At 44.6% G+C, this 21,053-nt stretch overlaps 1 long non-coding RNA gene across 1 annotated transcript; it reads left to right on the top strand.

Annotated features, from left to right (window-relative positions):
- The first annotated feature begins 279 nt into the window (after nt 1-279).
- LOC138846477 (uncharacterized) lies at nt 280-20,819 on the top strand. The gene is made up of 3 exons (XR_011383993.1): nt 280-6,286; nt 12,338-12,424; nt 18,834-20,819. It is a non-coding gene; the product is annotated as an uncharacterized lncRNA (long non-coding RNA).
- Nucleotides 20,820-21,053: the final 234 nt, after the last annotated feature.

Below are 21,053 nucleotides of genomic sequence, written 5' to 3'. Positions count from 1 at the left end.
CCTGGTCTCCCATGCAGGTGCAGGGACCCAAGGACTTGGGCCATCTTCTACTGCTTTCCCAGGCCATAGCAAAAAGAGCTGGATCGGAAGTGGGGCAGCTGGGACTCGAATCAGCACCCATAAAGGATGCATGCATTGCAGGCTTCAGCTTTATCCACTATGCCACAGCGCCGGCCTTGGTATGATATTCTTTTGATGCTTACTGAATTCCATTACTTAATTTTTTATTTAGATTTTTTAAATATGTATTTATACAGGAAGCGATCTAATTTCCTTTTTTTTTTTTTTTTTTTTTTACAGGCAGAGTTAGAGAGAGAGAGAAAGGTCTTCCTTCTGTTGGTTCACCCCCCAAATAGCCGCTATGGCCGGCACGCTGCGCCAATCGAAGCCAGGAGCCAAGTGCTTCCTCCTGGTCTCCCAAGCACTTGGGCCATCCTCCACTGCCTTCCCGGGCCACAGCAGAGAGCTGGACTGGAAGAGGAGCAACCGGGACAGAACCAGCGCCCCAACCGGGACTAGAACCTGGAGTACTGGTGCTGCAGGCAGAGGATTAGTAATTTCCTTTTGTATTCAGGTTTGATATAGTTATTGGTTTAAAATGAGGTAGAATTTGGGGCTGGCACTGTGGCATAACGGGTAAAGCCACTGCCTGCAGTGCTGGCATCCCATATGGGCACTGGTTCAAGTCCTGGCTGCTCTACTTCCAACCCAGCTCTCTGCTATGGCCTGGGAAAGCAGTAGAAGATGGCCCAAGTCTTTGGGGCCCTGCACCCGCATGGGAGACCTGGAAGAATCTCCTGGATTGGCTCAGCTCCAGCCATTTCGGCCATTTGGGGAGTGCACCAGCAAATGGAAGATCTCTCTCTGCTTCTTCCTCTCTGTAACTCTGCCTTTCAATAAATAAATAAATCTTTTAAAAATTTTTTTAAATTAAATGAGATAGAATTTATCTTTTAAAAGGAGCTTTTATATCTGTTGATTTGTTTTTAATGTTATATTTTTAAAATGAACTTAAAGGAAGCATCTTTTTATATGAGCTCCTGAGTAAAAATTTAATATGTTTTTTGACGACACATTTTTAGACACTAGATCTCCTCTAGAAGCAGCACCAGTTTGGTTGTTTAAATATTTAGATATATCCCAGTAACTATGTTAGCTGTCACTGAAGTTCTTTCATGTCTAAATCTTCAGAAATAATTAACATCTATAGCAATATTCACTAATTCCAAATCTCACTAATTTAGGAATATTAAGTATCGAGAAATAGTTGCTTATTTATGTTTTTTTAAAGGCAACTTTTAATGTTTGAAATTACCGACTAGCATTTCACTTAATATTGAACAATTAATAGTTTTCTGAATATTCTGTTAAAGAGAACTGATAAACTAAATCTGAAAGATTTAATAAATTGAATGTTTTTACTGACCAACTCAAACCTAAAGTCTTTGTATGTCTGCTGAAAATCACACACTTAATAATGATTCTTAAAAATCTCCCAAATCCTGAGGCAGGCTTTCCACACTTCCGTAACAGATCCATAACAGATCCTGAGATGCCTGGGGCCTTGGTCCAAGCCCTTCTTACCTGTGGAATAGGAGCAGTTTTGCCTGTCTGGGATCTGAAAATGACCTTATGTTTGCTCCAGCCTTCTCAACTGCAGTCTCAGAGCAGGATTACTCACCCAGGAAACCACTAGGAGACACATATCTGAGACTCAGAACTAACCTGGAGGTCTGTCTCAGCTCTCTACTCTGAACTTTTTCTCAATTTCAGCCCATCTCTGGTATGTACCTCGGCAGTAAGCCAGCCCAGGCACTTTTCCAGTGATCCCAAGGGAACTCTCCAAGACGCCGTAATGATGCTATACCCATCAGTGGGCCTGTTACCAACATCCTGTGAACACTGAAATGACTCTTCTCTTCATGCCAGCCTAACAATCCAAGGCCTGGAGGAAGCAAGGTCCAGCCAGGGGCCAGATAGGCCCTACTCTTACTAGATTTCCTGGTAATAAGCTCAATAAAATCAGTTGTCATTGTACATGCAGAATGACTCCACAAGGCCCAGATCCAACCTCATTCAACCACAAACTTCACAGGAGAATGTAACTTGCCAAAAGCAGTTAAGACCTCCAAGTGCAGGTACCAACAAAAGCCTACATGTACAACAACATGGAAACTAATGAAGTTCCAATAACTGACCCAAAAGAAATGGAGAAATACAAACTAGCTCATAATTTTTCCCCAAAGTTACCATGTTAAAGAAGCTGAATTACATGCAAGAAAACATGGGCAGACCCTGGAGTGAAATTAGGAAAACAAAACTTGAACAAAATGGAAATTTAATAAAGAAGTAGAAAACATGTAAAGAACTAGCTTAGGGACAGAAGATAGCAGCCGAGTAAGACCCTGGCATCCACCTTCCCGCAGAGATAATTATAGGAACAGCTATTCATGCACCAAGTCACAATTCACAAGAACTACAGAACCCAGAGAGAGCACAGCACCTTGTGTTATTATAATAACAGTTTGAAGAAAGTAAGGAAAGTGTTGCCTGCATCAAGCCTCCCCTGGCCCCAAGTAGTGTGTGGAGAGAGAATTGAAACCCTGGCCTACCTGATAAAATGCTGGCAGAAACCCTGGCTCCTGCCCCCTGGCCTGTACCTGCAGACTTTGACCCCTATGTAACCAGGTAACTAACCTCCATCACCCTTCTCCTCAAATGCTGGAAGAAAGTAGAGCAAGGCTTGACAGAGTAGGACATGCGAGGGAACTCAAGACCTTGCCTTGGAGTGCCAACATGAGATTCAGTACCTGATAAAGTCCAGCAGCTTCTGTCCTGAGGTTGTTGCTCACGGAGTTTCTGGATTTACCTGGTATCAGGTGGTGGCCTGTGTTCTGGTGGCATAAATTCATTCTGGCCACCACCAGCATCAGGCGAGCCTGGCATGCACACCCAGTCTCAGTGACTGTGGGACCCAGCTGGGACTCGCCTGGTCAGTCTGAGTGGCCAGGGGGCTGCTTTTGTCACCCTCCCCCAACCTTGGGCAGATAGTCCCAGCGCTTGCAGATCCTCATGATCCCCATTCCTGGGCAAGTGCCTGTGGACAGTCTCTGGACTTGCCCCATTACCAGGTGGAGACAGGCAACTGAGTGGGATGACTTGTTTCAGTGACTATCAACACTTTTATGGGCCTGATATGCATCCTCAAAATTGTACAAGAGCCTAATGACTATGAGACCTAGGTGTAACCCACTTAGTGTGTGCCTGGACAGCAGAAGGGGTGACTCTTGTCACCCCTCTTACAACCTTGGGCAGACAGCAAGAAAATACACTGTTTTGGCAGTCAGTACCAGGCTGGTAAAATCCAACATTGAACAGATCCTAATGATCCCTGTCCCCCGGTGGGCGCCTGTAGACAAGGACTCCGCACTCGCTTCAGTGCCAAGTGGAGGTCTGAGGCCCCAGGGTAATCAGTCTTACACCATGGCCAGCATCACTAGTGGCTGGAAGGAGCGGAATCATGCAGTGAGTTCCTCTCTGGAGCAGACAGACCTCAGAAGGTTGGGTTTCTGTCCCGTATACAAGCTGCACTGGTCTCAGTAGGCTGTGGGCGCCAGGTGTGATCTAGTACTATGGCAGTGGAAGACACAGGACACAGAGGAATTTTTAGGGATGGACTACCCTACCCCTTTTTGTAGCTTCCCCAGTTATTGCTGAGCAACACTCCAGCTACAAATTTGGGATGAATTTGAACTTAGAATTGTAGAACAAACAGTGAAGACATCTCAACATCAGACCTTGGGCAAACCTCAACTCCGGGTGCTTGCTGTTTAGTGTTGACATGTACAAGTGTCCATAACCTCAGAGAAAATAAGGACTGTTTAGGACAGCCACGAACAGACCAAGTTACTATATATATATAACAAATCCTTCAGCATGCAAAGTTATGCACCAACAAGCATAAAGAACTTTAAGGAACCATAACTTTCCCTTTAAACAGTAAAATAAGATGCCAGAAATCAACCATATAGGAACTGAAATTTTTAAATGATCAGATGAGGATTTCAAAGCAGCTCTGTTAAGGACACAATAAAGAGAAATGGTTTAGTACTCTTAATTTATAGAGAGGGAAGAGAAAATCAGAAAAATTTCAAGTGAAAAGCACACTAAGTGATATTAAAAATGTGATAGACATGAAATTAAAATGTGATAGAGGAGCCGGCACTTTGGCGCCTGCAGTGGGGCATCCCATGTGGGCGCCAGTTGGAGTCCCTGCTGCTTCACATCCGATCCAGCTCTCTGCTATGGCCTGGGATAGCAGTGGAAGACGGCCCAGGTCCTTGGGCCCCTGCACCCACGTGGGAGACCTGGAAGAAGCTCCTGGCTCCTGGCTTCGGACCGGCACAGCTCCGGCCATTGTAACCATCTGAGGAGTGAACCAGCAGATAGAAGACCTTCTCTCTGTCTCTACCTCTCTTTGTAACTCTGTCTTTCAAATAAATAAAATAAATCTTAAAAAAAAAAAAAAGATGAAGTGGAGCAGCCAGGACTTGAACCGGCACCCATATGGGATCCCAGCATCGCAGGTGATGGTTTTACCCACTATGTCACAATGCCAGCCCCCTCCTCTGGAACATCTCTTAACCCTTTGGTGTGTGCCTTGTAATTATATAAATCAGTGGTGGAGAAGGAAGACGTGTACATTAACAATCCTCCCCTCCCCACTAGACAGCTGTTTCAGAGGGGGCTATCCCAGGTATGTAGCTGGTTGCTAGTCTAGTGGTACTATTTGGAAAAGAAGTATAAAGGCTCTCTGGCTGCTAAGGAGTCAATCTCCCAGTTGGGAAGTCCCTATGCTGGGGATAGCAGAGGACTCAGCCCAAGTCCACTGAGGTTGGAGGTTTGGGGGGTCACAGTGTTAGGTAGGAAGTCAGAAATTGAGCCTATGTGTGTATGAGACAGGCCTGAAGACCAGCACCTACTGTGGAAGCCCCAGAAGCCCAGCATCTTGCACTTCAAAGTCCTGCCCAGACCCTGCTAACCTCGCAGGCGGTCCCGCCTTTCCCCCAAGGAAAGCTCCCAGAATTTTCTCTCCTCTAGACCAAAGGGGTTACCTGATAACATGGGGCAATAAAACCCTCACAGACCTGAGGGAAGCCCCCCTGCTCTGCCCAGGCGTCAGGAATTTGCTAATTTTCACCCAACAAACCCTTCTGCCAGGACTCCCCATCCTTTGTCCTGAAGGAGAGGGGGAGGTGGATAAACAGACTCCCTTAAAAACCTAGGGAGTCCAAATGGACTGGGAGCTCAGCCCTCTGCTTCTCTGCTGGGCCGCCGGTGTATTCTCTCCATTCAAGCATGTAACCCCGCTCTCCCCCAGTCCGAGCGACTGGGCGCTCCCTGTCCCTTCTGTCCTGACGGATGCACTCTGCTCTCTGTCTCACGCCCGAATTCTTTCTTGCGTGAAGACAAGAACCCCATGGCTTCCACGGCCTTTCCTCCGGTAACAACAGGCTCCTGCTGTAGCAAAGATGTAGACTAGATACTGAAAGAATAGGGCGGAAGCCTCTCGGGGTGACCAGCTGTCTCAGCAATGAGGCTGGTGCTGCAGCAGGTGTACAGGGAGTGTGAACAGATGAACTCCGCCAGTTGAAAACAGACGCTCAGGTTGTATACATTTCAAACCCGCGGGTGTATACCACCTGCCACCAACTCTATTCAGTCGCTCCCACTAGCACAGGCTGACACCGAAGGTGCCCTTGTTCTGGGACGCCACACCTCCAGCAGCCCTCCGCCACCCAAAACTCAGCACAGGGGCCTTGAGATGCTGCACGATCCCGTCCACTGCCAAGAAACCGCTTTGTTTCTACACGGAGCCAGCCAGCCGCGAAGGCTCCTGGGAAATGTCGCCCGGCGCTTGGAAGAGTAGAACGTCAGGAGCCTCCGGGTCGTAGAGTTTCTGTTCGCCACACACCTGAGAAGAAAATCTTCTCGTCTGGCCCGACCTGAAGGGTTTCCTGCGAGGTCATACCGGAGACAGCTAAGCCTAACCGTGTGAAAAGCAAGTCCCCTCGAGCACAGCCGCTCACGCTGGGCGTTGATTCGAGCAGCAGGGCCTTCTGGGAAATGTAGTTCAAGCTGGAGCCCAGAAGCCTGGCGGAACTGGCGGGAAGGAAGTTGTCCCGAATCCTCTCAGCGCCCTGCCTGACTGACCCAATGCTTGCCCAGGCGCCGCCTGGACACGTGGGAGTTCTCCCTCTTGTTCAAAGTGCTCCAACGTATGAAGGTGCATTTGTGCTTTTCGTGGGGGTGGCTCTGACCACCGGTTCTAAGAAGTGTGGAGGGCGGAGACACAGCCTTGACTTCTTGGACATTGGCAGGCTGGTGGCTGTAGGGGACCTAGAGATATTCCCGTTATGAGGGTGGGGAATGAGATACTTGTGATTGTGTGTGAGGAAGAGCACGCGAGAGATCACCACCTGAATGAGGGTGGCAATTGATTATTTTTAAAAGATTTTATTTATTTGAAAGGCAGAGTTACAGAGAGAGAGAAAGAGGTCTTCCATTAGCTGGTTCACTCCCCAAATGGCCACAAAGAAGCCAGGAGCTTCTTCCCAATCTCCCACCTTGATGCCGGGGCCGACCACTTGAGCTGCTCTCCACAGCTTTCCCAAGCCATTAGCAGGGAGCTGGGTGGGACATGAAGCAGAACTGGCATCCATATGGGAAGCTGGCGCTGCAGGCGGAGGCTTAACCTGCTGTGCCACAGTGCTGGAGGACACTGATTTCTTGATAACGTTGTGTCTTCTGAGCCATGAGTATGAAGTACAAATCTCTATTTAGATTTTCTTCAATTGCTCTCAGTTTTTTTTGTAGTTTTCAGTATACAGTATACAGATATTGCACATTTTTGGTCAGTCTATACATTATTTCATATAGTTCATGCTATTGTAGATTGTTTTGCTTTTATGTTTTTAATTTTTTTAAGATTTATTTATTTGAGAGAGTGACAGAAAGAGAAAGATCTTCCATCGCTGGTTCACTCCCTGGAGGCCCCAGTGGGCCAAAGCTGGGTCATGCCAAAGCCAGTGATAGAAGCTCCATCCGGGTCTCCCATGCTGGTGGCAGGGACCCAAGTACTTGGGTCATTTTCCACTGCTTTCTCAGGCATATTAGCAGAGAACTGGATTGGAAGCGGAGCAGCTGGTACTCCAACTAGCACTCAGATATGGGATGATGGCATGCCGACATTACAAGTCGCAGCTTAACCCACTGCTCCAAAATGCAGGCCCCTGCACTTAGCTTTAATTTCCAATTGTTGCTAGCATTGAAGAAGGCAATTGATTTGATTTTTTTTTTTTTTTTTTTTTGACAGGCAGAGTGGACAGTGAGAGAGAGAGAGAGAAAGGTCTTCCTTTGCCGGCGCCGTGCCTCAATAGGCTAATCCTCCACCTTGCGGCGCCGGCACACCGGGTTCTAGTCCCGGTCGGGGCGCCGGATTCTGTCCCGGTTGCCCCTCTTCCAGGCCAGCTCTCTGCTATGGCCAGGGAGTGCAGTGGAGGATGGCCCAGGTGCTTGGGCCCTGCACCCCATGGGAGACCAGGAAAAGCACCTGGCTCCTGGCTCCTGCCATCGGATCAGCGCGGTGCGCCGGCTGCAGCGGCGGCCATTGGAGGGTGAACCAACGGCAAAGGAAGACCTTTCTCTCTGTCTCTCTCTCTCACTGTCCACTCTGCCTGTCAAAAAAAAAAAAAAAAAATTAAAAAAAAAAAAGATTTGCTAAAAAAAAAAAAAAAAAAAAGAAAGGTCTTCCTTTGCCGTTGGTTCACCCTCCAATGGCCGCCGCGGCCGGCGCGCTGCAGCCGGCGCACCGCGCTGATCCGATGGCAGGAGCCAGGAGCCAGGTGCTTTTCCTGGTCTCCCATGGGGTGCAGGACCCAAGTACTTGGGCCATCCTCCACTGCACTCCCTGGCCACAGCAGAGAGCTGGCCTGGAATAGGGGCAACCGGGACAGAATCCGGCGCCCTGACCGGGACTAGAACCCGGTGTGCCGGCGCTGCAAGGTCGAGGATTAGCCTAGTGAGCTGCGCCGCTGGCCTAATTTAACAAGAATTGCAATTGACTGCTAAGCTCACATTATTTCTGGTAACTGTATATACAATAAATTTCCTGTAAATAAGACTGTATCTGGAAAAGACATGATTTAATTCTTCCCTTTTCATTCTCATCACTCTTTTTCTTTTACTCTTGTCTTATTGCATGCATGAGTTGGTAACATTTGTATAATAATAAATAGAACTGGTGAGAATTGACATCCTTTGCCTGGTTCCTGATTTTAGGGTAAAAACATTCAGTCACTCACTATTAGGAATGATGTTTATATGTAGATTTTTATTGTTGATGATCAGATTGTGGAAATTTCATTGTATTTCCCATCTCATTGTTCAAAGTTTTTTTTTTTAACCAAGAATGTATGTTAGATTATTAAAGTGATTTTTCTGTATTTTCTGAGATGATCATTTAGTTTTTAATATATTGATTTTTTGAATGGTGATCAGAAATGCATTCCTGTATGTGCATTTACCCATTTGACCATGATTTATTATTTATTTATTTTGAAGATTTATTTATTTATTTGAAAGAGAGAAGAGAGGCAGAGAGAGAGAGAGAGAGAGAGAGAAGTCTTCCATCCGCTGGCTCACTTCCAAAATGGCTGCAACGGCCAGAGCTGCGGCGATCTGAAGCCAGGAGCCAGGAGCTTCCTCTGAGTCTGCCATGCCGGTGCAGGGGCTCAAGGACCTGGACTATCCTCCACTGCCTTCGCAGGCTACAGCAGAGAGCTGGATCAGAAGTGGAGCAGCCAGGTCTTGAACTGGTGCTGTATGGGATGTCGGCGCTTCAGGCCAGGGCGTTTACTCACTATGCCATAGCACTGGCCCCATTTATGTATTTGTTATTTCAGGGGTTTCCTGAATGTTCTCTAATAATTTGATGGTATCAGGTTGTAGATTTAGACCTTTAATCCATTTTGAGTGGATTTTTGTGTAAGGTGTAAAGTAGGAGTCTTGCTTCACATTTCTCCATGTGGAGATCCAGTTTGCCCAGCACCATTTGTTGAGGAGATCCTTTGTCAAAGATAAGTTGATTGTAGATGCATGAGTTGATTTCTGACATTTCTATTCTGTTCCACTGGCCTATCCATCTGTTTTGTACCAGTTCTAGCTCTTTTGATTATAACTGCCCTGTAGTATGTCTTGAAATCTGGTATTGTGATGCCTCTGGCTTTGTTTTGGTTGTATAAGATTGCTTTAGCAATTTGGGGTCACCTGTATTTCCATATGAATTTCAGCATCATTTTTTCTATATCTGAGAAGACTGTCCTTGGTATTCTGATTGGTATTGCATTAAATCTGTAAATTGCTTTCATTAGTATGGACATTTTGATGATATTGATTCTTACAATCCATGAACATGGAAGATTTTTCCATTTTTTTTGTGTGTTTTCTATTTATTTCTTTAATGTTTTGTAATTCTCATCATAGCAATCTTTGACATCCTTGGCTAGATTTATTCTAAGGTATTTGATTTTTTTTTTTTTTTTTGTAGCTGTTGTGAATGGGATTGATCTTAGAAGTTCTTTCTCAGCCATAGCATTGCCTTTGTGTACAAAGGCTATTGATTGTGTTTTTTTGTTTGTTTGTTTGTTTGTTTGTTTTTGACAGGCAGAGTGGACAGTGAGAGAGAGAGAAACAGAGAGAAAGGTCTTCCTTTGCCGTTGGTTCACCCTCCAATGGCCGCCGCGGCCGGCGCGCTGCAGCCGGCGCACCACGCTGATCCGATGGCAGGAGCCAGGAGCCAGGTGCTTTTCCTGGTCTCCCATGGGGTGCAGGGCCCAAGCACCTGGGCCATCCTCCACTGCACTCCCTGGCCACAGCAGAGAGCTGGCCTGGAAGAGGGGCAACCGGGACAGAATCCGGCGCCCCGACCGGGACTAGAACCCGGTGTGCCGGCGCCACTAGGTGGAGGATTAGCCTAGTGAGCCGCGGCGCCGGCCCTGATTGTTTTTTTTTTTAAAGATTTATTTATTTATTTGAAAGTCAGAGTCACACAGAGAGAGGAGCGGCAGAGAGAGACAGAAAGATCTTCCATCCGCTAGTTCACTCCCCAATTGACTGCAACGGCCGGAGCTGTGCCAATATGAAGCCACGAGCCAAGAGTTGCTTCCGGGTCTCCAATGTGGATGCAGGGGCCCAAGGGCTTGGGCCATCTATTACTGCTGTCCCAGGCCATAGCAGAGAGTTGGATTGGAAGTGGAGCAGCTGGGTCTCAAACCAGCACCCATATGGTGGCACTTCAGGCCAGGGTGTCTACCTGCTACGCCACAGTGCCGGCCCCTATTGATTGATTTTTGTTTGTTGATTTTATATCCTGCCACTTTACCAAACTCTTCTATGAATTCCAATAGTCTCTTAGTGGAGTCTTTTTGATCCTTTATATATAGAATCATATCATCTGCAAATAGGGATAGTTTGACTTCCTCCTTCCCAATTTGTATTCCTTTGGTTTCTTTTTCTCGCCTAATGGCTCTGGCTAAACCTTCCAGGACTATATTCAGTAGCAATGGTGAGAGTAGGCATCCTTGTCTGGTTCCGGATCTCAGTGGGAATGCTTACAACTTTTCCTTATTCAATAGGATGCTGGCTGTGGGTTTGTCATAAATTACCTTGATTGTGTTGAGGAATGTTCCTTCTATACCCAATTTGATTAAAGTTTTCATCATGAAAGGTTATTGTCTTTGATCAAATGCTTTCTCTGCATCTGTTGAGATGATTATATAGTTTTTGTTCTTGAATTTGTTAACATGATGTATCACTTTGATTGATTTGCAAATATTGAGCCATCCCTGCATACCAGGGATAAATCCCACTTGGTCCAGGTGAATGATCTTTCTGAGGTGTTGTTGGGTTCGATTGGTTAAAATTGGTCTGTAGTTCTCTTTGCTGTATTTTTTTCAGGTTTAGGAGTTAAGGTGATGCTGACTTCATAGAAGGAGTTTGGAAGGATTCCCTCCCTTTCAATTGTTTTGAGTAGCTTGAGAAGAATTGGAGTTAGTTCTTTAAATGTAGGGTAGAATTCAGCAGTGAAGCCATCTGGTCCTGGGCTTCCCTTTACTGGCAGGGTCTTTATTACTGATTCAAGTTCCATCTTGGTTATTGGTCTATTCAGCTGTTCTGTGTCTTCATGGCACAATTTAGGTAGATTGTAAGTGTCCAGGAATCTATCCATTTTTCTAGGTTTCCCAGTTTGTTGGCACAATTGTGACCTGATAGTAACAGTTGGATCTGAAAGATTGCATAAAAGGTTCAGGTTTCTTTTGTCTATAAAGTACCCAGCTGAGGGTACTTCATCCTAGTAATGGAAAACGGACTAATACACTCTCTTCATTCATCAATGTTTGTTAATGAATGGCAAGGCATAGAATCAAATGGAATAAATTAAATGCGTTTTATTCCCGATGTTTTTTTTTTTTTTTTTTGACAGGCAGAGTGGATAGTGAGAGAGAGAGACGCAGAGAGAAAGGTCTTCCTTTGCCGTTGGTTCACCCTCCAATGGCCGCCGCTGCAGCCGGCGCACCGCGCTGATCCTGGCAGGAGCCAGGAGCCAGGTGCTTTTCCTGGTCTCCCATAGGGTGCAGGGCCCAAGCACCTGGGCCATCCTCCACTGCACTCCCTGGCCATAGCAGAGAGCTGGCCTGGAAGAGGGGCAACCGGGACAGAATCCGGCGCCCCAACCGGGACTAGAACCCGGTGTGCCGGCGCCGCAAGGTGGAGGATTAGCCTATTGAGCCACGGCGCCGGCTTTTATTCCCGATGTTAAACTTTTATAGCATATGAATTTCTACTTCATCCTCAGCACTTTAGACTGAAGAGTAACTGAAGAAGAAAAAATAAAAAAGACTAATCTTACGATGGTGTTTAAAATTAGCCAGATTTTTTTGTTTTGATTTTGTTTGGTTTGGGGTTTTTTTTTTTTTTTTTTTGCATATATCTGAATTCAAAAAGTATATTCAGACAAACTTCCCTTATTCAGGCTTTAGGCTTGTATTCTGTCTGTCTTTCTATCTATTTTAAGGAAAAACATTAAGTTCCTGACAAAAGGTTGCTGTTTTCAGGGTTTGGAAGGAAACTTGATTATGGCAATAGAAGCATTTTGATAAAATGGAAACATTCTGTGGGGGAAAAGAACTTCAGTGATTTTTGAGGATGTTAAATTAAGCTTGTCATTTGAATCTGATGTTCATGCACAAATGATTCCTTTTGTTTTCTTTTCATTCAGGATTGAGAACTTCAATCAAAATAAATATCAGAGTAAGAAGCTGGAATATAAATGGGAGTGGAAGGGCTGTCTTTTGTATGACCAGAGGTAGTTACTTCATAGTACACATTTTCCCTCTTTGATCATACAAAATTTATCGTTGAAAAATTATGAATAATTTATACCATAGCATCCAGCATCTTACCACCTTTCTAAATGTATCTAATTTTAGGGGGATTTAGGAGATTGTTTCTCAGGTCAAGAGATCCTTGTCTTGACCGCATTAAAGATTAGCAGTAGAGCTTTACAAATACAGTTGCCCAAGTCCACCCTCCCTGGTGACAATGAATACAGTCAGAGTGGAAAGCACCAGTGTGGCTTACGTGTAGTATTACAGACCAGGGCACTGGGATAAACGAGACTTGAGAGACTCCACCTGCGCTGGCCTCCATCGCCTTCTGTGTGTAATGTGAATTCATGCATGTATTTGACAGGGTATTTAGCTTTTCTGTTGTAGTCCTTCATCCAATGTGACAGCTTCATTTTCTTATAAACTTCCACCACAGTATTTTATCAGATTTGGCAAACTGAGGCTGTTCACGTTGGTCATCTTCACAGTTCATATCACAACTGGTAGCAAGTACTTATGGTTTTTTTTTTTTCACATACTCAGAATTTGCATGTAGAAGGAGTCTTCTAAAAAGTTCATAGAGGGTCAGCACCGCGGCTCAATAGGCTAATCCTACACCTGTGGCGCCGGCATACCGGGTTCTAGTCCCGGTCGGGGCACCAGATTCTGTCCCGGTTGCCCCTCTTCCAGGCCAGCTCTCTGCTGTGGCCTGGGAGTGCAGTGGAGGATGGCCCAGGTGCTTGGGCCCTGCACCCCATGGGAGACCAGGAGAAGCACCTGGCTCCTGGCTCCTGCCATCGGATCAGCGCGGTTTGCCGGCCACAGCGCGCCGGCCGCGGCGGCCATTGGAGGGTGAACCAACGGCAAAGGAAGACTTTTCTCTCTGTCTCTCTCTCACTGTCCACTCTGCCTGTCAAAAATAAATAAATAAATAAATAAAATAAATTTAAAAAAAAAGTTCATAGAGGGTCAGCACCACGGCTCAATAGGCTAATCCTACACCTGTGGCGCCGGCACACTGGGTTCTAGTCCCGGTGGGGCACCGGATTCTGTCCCGGTTGCCCCTCTTCCAGGCCAGCTCTCTGCTGTGGCCCGGGAGTGCAGTGGAGGATGGCCCAAGTCCTTGGGCCCTGCACCCCATGGGAGACCAGGAGAAGCACTTGGCTCCTGGCTTCGGATCAGCGTGGTGCGCCAGCCGCAGCAGCCATTGGAGGGTGAACCAACGGCAAAGGAAGACCTTTTTCTCTGTCTCTGTCTCTCACTGTCCACTCTGCCTGTCAAAAAAAAAGTTCATGGAAAGTGCATGCTCTGAAAACATCAAACATGGATTTCAAGTTTTCTTGCACCAAAAAAAAAGTTGATCTTTTCATTCTATTTTCCTACAAACTTTTAAAAGTACCCTCACATTAAATTATGAATCTTGGTCCATGTTTTCAGATAATGAAGATATTTTAAATGCATTTTCTTAAGAAACGTACATACTCTTTGAAGTAGACTTTATATGGAATCTTTGGATAAACCTCTAATAGGCTTGATTTACTCATTTTAATGGAATGTTCCTTGCCAGTATTTCAGTGATTCTTATTTCATATTCTCAATCTTACAATATGACCGTTAGTAAGCAGTGGTTGTAAGGGTTTCTGTTGTTTGAAATATCAGCTTAACACTGCAAATGTGACCATGTTCTGTGTCTTGCCAGAATAATTGACGCAATTAGGTCGTCTATCTATAAAAATCTCAGTTCATGCAGGGACAACATAAATCCAGCACTGAAACACTCAGCTTATAATGGGCATAATTTAAGCCCTGTAGGATCAGCAGAAGTTGATCATTGCTTCATAGTGTTCTCACTCACTCTGTTGCCGAGGAACAAATAAAAATGGGTGCCGGGCACACCATTTGGTGTATGAGCTTTTCTGCTCCATTGTGAAATTGAATATGATTCCCCATGACCCAACAAAAGCTGAGGCTTTCATCTAAATGAATAAAGCCATGGTTTCACGAAAATCCTTAAACAGAAGTAGACCAGTGTCAGTGGAATGAAGCCTTTGGGTGTGTTTTCCACTGTTGGGATCTGGCAGTTCTTAAAAATCTCACAAGTACTCCGTCCTTTGGAAAAATGTTCAATGAAGATAATTTGATCATTCACATGACAGACACTGAAAATTTCTTCTCATATGATTGAGTGTTGTTTTATAATTCTTTCTGTTCTTAGAAGCTTAAAGAAGCAAGACTGATTTAGTATTGACAAAGACGTTTTCTCTTATTTGTAGAAATTCTTATTTAGAGAAAAAGTTTAATAATTGAATGTTATTTGATATACAGTTACAGATATTGCTTCACTGAGTGAATACATGACAATGCCCTTCTTTCCTTTATTATCATTGTCATGATGCCTACATTTTGTGATACTAATATCCCTATTCTCAAGAAAAATAATATGTATGTGCATATATATAATATGTACATATGAAGTGAATATGGCAAAATGTTAAAAATTGTTAAATCGTATTAAAAAAGAAAAAATAGGAAGCTATTTAGTAATATAAAAGTAAAATACTGGGGCTGGTGCTGTGGCATAGTGAGCTAGGCCTCCACTTGCAGTATTGGCATCCTATGTGGGCACCAGTTCCAGTCCCAGCTGTTCTGCCTCTGGTCCAGCTCTCTGCTATGGCCTGAGAAAGCAGTGGAAGATGCCCCAAGCCCTTGGGCCCCTGCACCCGCATGGGAGACCGGGAAGAAGCTCCTGGCTCCTGGCTTTAGATGGGCTCAGCTCTGGCTGTTGCAGCCATTTGGGGTGTGAACCAGTAGATGGAAGACTTCTCTCTGCCTCTGCCTCTCTGTAACTCTGCCTTTCAAATAAATAAATCTTTAAAATAAATAAAATGCTGCCTGTTTGGTGACTGAGAAACGCTAGGCAGAGAGGTTTACAACAGCTCTAGTCACTTTACATACTGGAAGGTGAACTCAGTTCGTGGTTAGTAGTGTTGCCAAGCAAAGGAGTTGCTGTAGAACCCTCAAACTCAGTCAGCTCCCCCAACACACAGAAAGCCAATCACTGACATCGGGGTAGCGGAAGACAGGAGGAATTTAAGGCAATGTGCAGAGCAAGGACCGGGCAGTTATTGCTTAATTCCCAGGCTCCCCAAGGAGTTAGGGGTAAAGATTCTTATAAACTGAAATTGGGGCTTAGAGGAGCGTGATCAGCGTGTGTCCAACTTCCTAGTTGGTCAGTGGTGCTCATGACCTTCGTTTGATTGGTCAGTGGTGCCCTGCTCTCTAGGGAATTTATGGTAGCCAGGTGGGCTTCAGTTGGTCTGGGGGTTATGTGAAGGTGGCAGTTACATTCTGTCTGGACCTGGAATTCTCCTAAACAAACCCCTCCAGACTATCATGGTTCTTACCTATTGGTGAAGCAGGTGATTCCTTGAGTCTGTTAATTAGAACCATGGATCACTCCCTCAAGCCTGTACATTCCTTTTGATAAAGGACACCTTGGGCTAAGATAGACAAGAGGCTGGGTCCCGTTTTTACATTATAGTGGTTCAATTTCAGTAGTACCTCTAGCTTAATGTAGTCCTGCTAGCTTTTCTTGGCAAACAAGAAGGTGGACCCACCAGTGCTGCCCACAGTTCTTTGGGGGCGGGGGTGGATATTTAACAACATGCTTGTTGTTTTAGAAATACAGTAGCCGTTCCTTCTTTACATGGGCCTTTTGCTTTAAAGCCCTCTTACAGGTAAAATTAATGGCAGTCTTCCCCCATGCCAGTACCTCTTTTCCCAGTTAGATCTTATACCGTGTAGAGATGTCTTAAGGGCATCAGGCTGGATTGCATTATCCAGGGGAATGAAATGATGCATCTTTCATGCAAAGGATAATTTTGAACCCTGTGGTTCCCTAGGAAATGTGACTGTTTGAGAACCCAAACACAGTTCCTGTTTTGGAGGCAATGGGTACATTCAGTCTCCAACCCAGTACCAGGTTGTGTTTCAAAGCTTAACTTGGTTATTTGGAACTTGGGTGGCATTTTCCTATAGATTTAGCATATTTATAAATGGTGGGCAAATTCTTAGCCTTGCCTGCAGAAATCGGTTTAAATCACAGACTAGTTTGTTAAGCTGGTAGTGGTGATGGTCTAACACTGGGTCTTGGAGGTGGGAGTCATGTGAAATGGAAGAAGCGATACCCCCCACCCTCCATGTGCCTGTCTGCAGCTCTGTGGAACTCAGAGGCCTCTCTGTTGCCCAAGGCCGTCAAGTTCTTCATCTTACTTTCAATTTGAAAACTTAATCCCTTGGTTGATCTGATTTAATTTTTTAAACATTAATAAACAAATCATTGAAATTAATCCCCCTTAATGTGTTAGTGGATAATTAAAGTTGTTACTAGACTACCACATTTCTTTTCAAAAAAATAGTTATTTATTTAAAGATTTTATTTATTTATTTGAGAGGTAGAGTTACAGACAGTGAGGAGAAGAGACAGAGAGAAAGGTCTTCCTTCCGTTGGTTAACTCCCCAAATGGCTGCAACAGCTGGAGCTGCACCGATCCGAAGCCAGGAGCCAAGAGCTTCTTCAGGTCTCCTACATGGGTACTGGGGCCCAAGGACTTGGGCCATCTTCTAGTGCTTTCCCAGGCCATAGCAGAGAGCTGAATTGGAAGAGGAGCAACTGGCACTAGAACCGGCACCCATATGGGATGCTGGCACCACAGACAAAGGATTAACCCACTGTGCCATGGCGCCGGCCCTATTTATTTGAAAATCAGAGTTACACACAGAGAGGAGAGGCAGAGTGAGAGAAAAAGAGAGAGAGAGAGAGAGAGAGAGAGAGGTCTTCCATCCACTGGTTCACTCCACAGATGGCCACAACGGATAGAGTTGTGCTAATCTGAAGCCAGGAGCTTCCTCAGGGTCTCCCACACACATGCAGGGGCCCAAGGACTTGGACCATCTTCCAATGCTTCCCTAGGCCATAGCAGAGAGCTGGATCAGAAGTGGAGCAGCCAGGATTCAGACAGGCGCCCATATGGGATACCGGCACTACAGGCAGCAGCCTCACCTGCTATGCCACAGCGCTGGCCCCACAGACTACCACATTTCTTAGGCTACATGTTACTGAGTGCTAGGTCTGTTATGGGCTTTATTTGTATTATTTGACTCATGTTTCTTAACCATTTTGGAGGTATAATGTTTTTAAATATGTTTTTTATTTTTAATTGACTCATAGTAATTATGTTTATGGGGTAGAGCGTGACATTTCAGTACATGTATATAATGTGTAATAGAGCAAGATAATTGGCCTACCCATCACCTCAAACATTCATTATTTCCTTGTGTCAGGAATATTCAAGACTCCTCTTTACTAGATATTTGAAACATATAGTTAATTACTGTCATCCATAGTTGTCTTACTGTGCTCTAGAACATTAGAATTTATTTCTCCGGTCCAACTGTACTTCTGTAGAGGTAATATATTAACATTTTTAAAGACTTGGTTCTTTGTTGATAAACATAGATTCTCTCTCACATTCTTCTATTTGGTCAGCAAAACAAAATTCAAGGAAAAGTTCAATGAAGGCAGCTGAAGTCAGGCAGAGCCCAGAGAGAAGGGTGGCCCTGGTGTTTGAAATCAAGAAATCCTGTCTGCTTCTGTTTCTTCCTGTTGGGTCTAAAACAATGCCTCTCATCTCAGGAAGCGAGAGAGAGTGAATTCCTCTGGGAAGTCCTGAAAAATATTTATAATCCTTTCATTCATCTTCTCATTTGGGAATCGCAGCTAAAAGGGTCTTAGGTTTTTGCAAATGTGCTTGTCTTCTGGTGTTTGGATCTGTAGCACTTGGGACCTCGCAGTTTGGTGCTTAGTTATTCTGATTGCTGTCTTAGAAGGAAATTGGAAGTTATAGAAGACAATGGGGGGTTTTTTATGTCTCTTGAACCCAAAAGACTTTGTGAGAACTCTCTGGTGAGCAGACACAGTTCCCATACAGCAAAGTGCTGATGTCTGGAGAATATTTTAAAAATGAAAAATTACTTTGATGGGCTGAGAAAAGAAATCACAAAACTATAACTGTTTGGGAGATTTCTTTAAACCTTACTAAATCACTTAATTTCAGATTTCTTTTGCTGTGAAAGGAAGGGATTTCAGTTAATTATCTGTAAGTTCTTACCCCTAAAAGGCTGAATTTCCTCCATTCTTTCCTTTGATCTATCTCTTGAAATTAAAACTATTTTTGGATCCTGAATTGGGAATTTTTCATTTCTTTGTAGTTTTTCTCAGATCTTTTTTTGCAGGTTTCACTGCCTATGTTAGCAATTATTTGGATTTGCAAATTGGCTACTTTGAAGGACAGCAGACTGAAATCAATGCCATTCTGTTTTTCTTAGGTTCGGCTTTACATTTGTGAAAATGAAGTTTTGAGTAGGAGTAACGCTAGCTTCGTTCTTCCTCTTCTTCCGCAGACAGGATGAAGCAAATGTGTAATGGAGCACATTTCAGCAGGTAAATGGACAAGCAGTGACCACCGACCAGGGTTAGGATGCCATTCATGTTTCTCCTATGACCTTGACCTAATTGTTGAATACAGTTGAATATACTCCTCATGCCCCTTCTGCACAGGGTCATCAATAACCTTCTGTTGTGTCAGACATCCTGTTGTGCTCTACTTATTTTTCCATAACACAGTGACTTTGAGATTCGTCTTTCAGGAAGAATTTTGGGATTGCTGATGCCATTAGACTCTGAGCTGAGGTTGAATTTTGCAAGCCTTGCTCACCACACCAGTTTTTCTCTTAGTACAGAATAATCTAGCAAAGCGATGAACTCTGTTCTGGGTATACCATCTGTGAACTGAAAAGACTGTAAAAACGATGCTATGAATCTTGGCAGTCAAGTGAGTTTTATGATCCAGTCAGTAATCAGATTTCACAGAAGTCTTTCTTTGGGAATGCAGTTTTGAAAATATGTTTTAAAATTGAAAGAAATTTGTAAGATAAGGTTCTCTTTTTTGGTGAAGTCATCATGACTGAGATTTATTGAGAAGTAAGTAGTATAAGGGCTCAAGAAAACGTTCCAAAATAGTACAAATTTCAATCAACTCTAGGCAATAATGTTTCAGCATAGGATTTAAATGGTTAGTAGGTGGTAAAATAACTGAGCCCAGGAAAAAGTGGGCTTGTGACCATTCTAGACAATTCTGTGCCTGAGGTGTTCTCAGAAGACAACAAGTCATCCCTGGAGCATCAGGGGACTTTTCTCTTTCTTTCCTTCCCAAGATGACATTTCTTTTTTTTTTTATTTTATTTTTAAATTTATCTTTCATTTCATTTAAAAGTCGAGAGACATATGGGATGTGGGCTTCTCAGGCAGCATCTTAATGGCTGTGCCAAACTCCCACCCCAAGATGCCGTTTCTTGACTAATTACTACCTACCCTGGGCATCAGTGGCTGCTAGAAAATAGAAACCCCTTCCAGGTTGTCAGAAAACCCACATGTGTGCTTTATGGGACCAACTGCCCTCTTTTTAGAAAAGTTATTTTATTGGAAAGACAGAGAGACATGAAGAAAGAAAGTGAGAGCGAGAGCAAACTCTCCCATCCACTGGTTCACTTCCCAAATGCCCACAATAGCCAGTGCTGGGCCAGACCGAAGCCAGAAGCCCAGAACTCAAGCTGTGTCTTCCCCATGGAAGGCAGGGACCCAGCTACTGGAGCCATCACCTTTTGCCTCCCAAGGGTGCTCATTAGCAGGAAGCTGGAATGGAGAGTGGAGCTAAGGCTTGAACTTGGGCATTCTAATATGGGATGCAGGCACCCCAAGCAACAGCTTAACTGCTGAGCCAAATACTACCTTTTCCCTGCACCCAATATATCACTTATTATAATCAATATTTTAATAAATGTTTTAAGTTTCAAATTTTTTCTTATATTAATAATGTACGGGAGTAACATCAGCAAGACGGGAGGCCAGGAAGCTACCGGCTCTCATTCCTCCAGAAAAACATAACACAGAGCCTGGAGAGTGGATAAGATAGCTTTATAGGAGCTCTGGGAAAATGCCAAAGGTCTACTGCAAACAAGTAAATGCAATTAACAAAAAGCCCCGTATTTTAAAAGATTTATTTTTATTTAGTTGAAAGGCAGAGTGACACACAGAGAGAAGAGACAGATGACAGAAATCTTTCATCTTACTCCCCAAATGGCCAAATGGCAGCTGGGTGGGCTGAAGCCAGAAGCGTCTCCCACATGGGTGGCAGGAGTTCAAGAACCTGGGTCATCTTCTGCTGCTTTCCCAGGCACATTAGCAGGGAGCAGGACTGGAAGTGGAGCAGCTGGGACTCCTGAACCAATGCTTGGACATGGGATCCGGCATCACAGGCATCACCGGCCTGCAAGAGGTGTCTTCTGTCCCAGGGCTTGTTGATGCTGTAGATATAGCGCCTTTGCTTATCTCACTCCAGCAGTGAAACCCTGGTTCATGCCGATCACCATGCATTTACTTGTTTACTTCCAGGAGACACCTGTATCAGTATCCATGTGGTTAACCCATACCCCTTATGAAACAGCCTCATCAGCTAGAGCACAGGCTTACCTGGTTTCTCTTGTCTT

This window comes from Oryctolagus cuniculus, chromosome 18, assembly GCF_964237555.1.
Source record: "Oryctolagus cuniculus chromosome 18, mOryCun1.1, whole genome shotgun sequence".
In the NCBI taxonomy this organism is placed as follows: Eukaryota; Metazoa; Chordata; class Mammalia; order Lagomorpha; family Leporidae; genus Oryctolagus; species Oryctolagus cuniculus.
Note: the sequence above shows the minus strand (reverse complement) of the source record. Positions and strands in the feature narration are given on the sequence as shown.